Source organism: Jaculus jaculus, chromosome 5, assembly GCF_020740685.1.
Source record: "Jaculus jaculus isolate mJacJac1 chromosome 5, mJacJac1.mat.Y.cur, whole genome shotgun sequence".
Taxonomy (NCBI): Eukaryota; Metazoa; Chordata; class Mammalia; order Rodentia; family Dipodidae; genus Jaculus; species Jaculus jaculus.
This window is the reverse complement of record NC_059106.1, coordinates 153,089,998-153,093,861: the sequence shown is the minus strand read 5'-3', so window position 1 is coordinate 153,093,861 and position 3,864 is coordinate 153,089,998. Positions and strand designations below refer to the sequence as shown.

At 45.3% G+C, this 3,864-nt stretch overlaps 1 non-coding gene across 1 annotated transcript; it reads left to right on the top strand.

Annotated features, from left to right (window-relative positions):
• The first annotated feature begins 267 nt into the window (after positions 1–267).
• LOC123461373 lies at positions 268–399 on the top strand. The gene has a single exon (XR_006637655.1). It is a non-coding gene; the product is annotated as a U6atac minor spliceosomal RNA (small nuclear RNA).
• The last annotated feature ends 3,465 nt before the right edge of the window (positions 400–3,864 follow it).

Genomic DNA, 3,864 nt, shown 5'->3' with positions numbered 1-3,864 from the left:
AGAGAGATGGTTTAGCAGTAAAAGCACTTGCCTGTAAAACCTAAGGACCCATGTTTGACTCTCCAGGCCCCATGTAATCCAGGCCCATAAGGTGATGCAAGTGTGTAAGGTCATAAGGTAGCACATGCATCTGGAATTCAATTGCAGTGGATGGAGGCCCTGGTGTGCCAATTCCCTTTCTCTCTGTCTCTCTCTCGGTCTCTTTCTCTCTCTTGCTCTCTCACTCTCTCATAAAAAATAAAATAATTTTTAAAAAGTCTCACTTCTGTGTCGTATGAAAGGAAAGAAGGTTAGCACTCCCCTTGACAAGGATGAGAGAGGCCCTTGAGCCTTACAACACACATATGGTTAAGGCATTGCCACCGCCACCTACTTTGTAGCATCTAACCACTGTTTTTGACTGATTGAGAGGGGGAAGGGATATGATGAAGAATGGAGTTTCAAAGGGGAAAATGGGGGTGGGAGGGCATTACCATGGGATATTGTTAATCATGGAAGTTGTTAAAAAAATGAAAATGAAAAATGAGGTGTGGTGGCACATGCCTTTAATCCCAGCACTTGGGAAGCAGAGGTAGGAGGATCGCTGTGAGTTAGAGGCCAGCCTGAGAATACTTAGTGAATTCCAGGTCAGCCTGAGCAGTGAGACCTTACCTCAAAAAACCAAAATAATAAAATAAAATAAAATAAAAAGAATGGAGCGGGAAAAAAAAGTCTCACTTCTGTGGCACACACCTTAAATGCCAGCACTTGGAAAGCAGAGGTAGGAGGATTACCATGAGTTTAAGGCCACTCTGAGAATACATAGTGAATTCCAGGTCAGCCTGAGCTAATGTGAGACCCTACCTCAAAACCCCCCCTCAAAAAAAAAGTCTCACTTCAGCCAAGTATTGTGGTGCATACCTTTAGTCCCAGCACTTGGGAGGCAGAGGTAAGATGACTGCCATGAGTTCAAGGCCACTGTGACACTACATAATGAATTCTAGGTCAGCCTGGGCTAGAGCAAGACTCTACCTAAAAAAAAAAAAAAAGTCTCACTCCTCAGGATACCTCCCAGGGAGTTTTTGGTCAGGGAGGCCCTTGAGGCTCCCAAAGCAATACAGGTTATAGTTGCCCATCAGAACTAGATGATAAGACCCCCTTTCTGTTGAGTAGAAACTTTGTATGGACACACAATGTGTTGGTACCATCATTTCCCTCCTCCCTGTCCCCACTCCAGTGAGAGCTCTTCTTAGTGGGATTGCTGTATTCACCATACGGTTGTGGGTTACGAGTTAGGAGAGAAGCAGTCAGTCATTGTGGGGGTGGGCTTCTGGATATTCCCTTCACTCTGTGGCTCTAACTATCTTTTCTTCCCCCCACCCTTCAGCAAAATTCCCCAAGCCATGATAGATGTGCATTAAGTCTACTTTAATGTTGAGCTCTCAGCAGCTTCTGGATTTCTGCTTTGTGGGTTTTGAGTGTCCTCAAGCGATGTCTGTCTCCGTCACCCTGGCACAGGTTGTCAGGCTTGCCATGGAAGCAACACTTTTGCTCATCTCACCAGTTCCTCTGTGGTTTCACCTGGGCCCTGGCTGAGGTGTGAGGGGTGGTTCATCTCTTGCCAGGAAGTCAGTGACCTTTTCTTGTCTTGTTAGTAGATTTTAGTGGTCCGAGTTTCTTGCTGCCTTCTGAAAAAGAAAAACAGAATCTTCAATGGAGAGTGAGATCAGCATAGGTCTAAGGGGCTAAGCTTTGCTAATTTAGAGAGATTTTGATGGGTGTAGTCTCTCTATTGGGCAAAAACTAGTGGGAGCTTCTCACTGGAGTCCATAATCTTGGTATCCATAGGATTCAGACCTGCTTCCCAGTTCCAGCTATGGGGTGCTTTCCACTGAGTAGATCTCTTAGCCAATCAGAAAGCCATTGGTTGTCCACCTAAGCTGGATGCCTGCATTGCATAGGTGTGTACATCTTGTCAGTCTGGTTACTTTCATGTAGCACTGTCCCCTGCTTGTTCACAATGTTGGCCAATCTCCCCAGCAGCTCATGGAGCACTTTCCAGCACTCTATGGGCAGACCATGTGGGAACTGGCTTCCTTCCAGATTCCAGCTGAATCTCTCAGTGTTCTGTATGGGCAGCACGTGGTGTCTTCAGCAATAGGAGGGAGACCCTATTGCTGAAGGTACCACATGCTTTATTTGAAGAACACTGAGAAATCAAGCTCTGAGCCAGAAACTTCCTCCCTGCTAACTGTCATAGTGCAAGAAAGTGCTATGTAGGCTGCTGGGGGAGAAAAGTCATCAACAGTCTTAACGCAGCAGTGGACCCTGTGAGCTATACAATCAACAAGCCAGGTTAGATGTGCTCACTGGTGAAATAGTGATATGATTGTCATGGGGGTATCTAAATGCCCTCTGATTGGATTTACTTCACAGGAGGGAATTCAATAGTATTGAAAACCTAGTCAAAAACCTATGGCTGTGGGACTGGAGAGATGGCTTAGTGGTTAAGCACTTGCCTGTGAAGCCTAAGGACCCTGGTTCGAGGCTTGATTCCCCAGGACCCATGTTAGCCAGATGCACAAGGGGGCACAAGTGTCTAGGGTTCGTTAGCAGTGGCTGGAAGCCCTGGCGCACCCATTCTCTCCCTCTCTCTCTCTCTCTCTCTCTCTCTCTCTCTCTCTCTCTCTCTCTCTGTGTGTGTGTGTGTGTGTGTGTATGTGTGTGTCTTTCTCTCTCTGTCACACTCAAATAAATAAATAAAAATGAACAAAAAAATTAAATTTAAAAAATCCTATGGCTGTTATAAAAATAAATAAATAAAATAAACACCTATGGCTAGGAAGGTCCTAGGTCCTAGGTGGGAAGCTACTACTTTTGTTTGGCTAAATGGACATATTGTGTCCACCAAATTGCCCGTAAAATATTTATGTTTATGCCCATAAATTGGTGAGGTTCACACCTTTGATCAGAGAAACTTCATTTTGCAGATGGTGATGACGACTGGGAAGATTCAAAACTCCTCAAAAATGTAAGAGCCAGAGGATATGGAAGAGGGCTTTGGAATGAAGTGGTCATTGTACATTCATGGCCTCATAGCAATTGTCATTAAAAGCACAAGACCTATACAATATTGAGCCCATCCATCCCCATTCTGTCATGGATGAAGTAAGAGGGCAAAAACAGGACATTGAAATAGAAGAGGGAGTCGCTGGAAAGAAGAAGGGGTTCAGGGGAAGGGGTACAGGGAAGAAGGGGCAAAAGAAGATTTGGGGAGGGGATTATGACCAGAATACCTTATATACATACATGAAAACTGTTAATAAAAAAAAATCAAGGCTGGGCTGGGTATGGTGGTATACACCTTTAATCCCAGCACTCAGCAGGCAGAAGTCGGAGGATTACCATGAATTCTAGGCCACCCTGAGATTACATAGTGAATTCCAGGTCAGCCTGAGCTAGTAGAGTGAGACCCTCCCTCCAAAAGAAAAGGGCTGGAGACATGGCTTAGCAATTAAGTCATTTACCTGCAAAGCCAAAGGACTCAAGTTTGATTCGCCAGTACCTGCATAAGCTGGATGCACAAGGTAGCGCATGCGTCTGGAGTTTGTATGTAGTGGTTAGAGGCCCTGGCATGCCCATTCTCTCTCTCTCTCTCTCTCTCTCCCTCAAACAAATAAATAACTTTTTTAAAAGCCCCATCTCTCAACACTATTGTACCTAGGAAATGGGTTCCAACAGTGAATTTCAGGGTCTCATTCAAGCCATACCACCTTTCTGCCACCCTCAGCCCCCTTCCAACACATCTTAATCTACCTTCTCGTCAAGTTCTCCTGGGCAGAATCTCCAGTCCCCTCTCTAGGGACTGAAAGCCCACTGTCAATG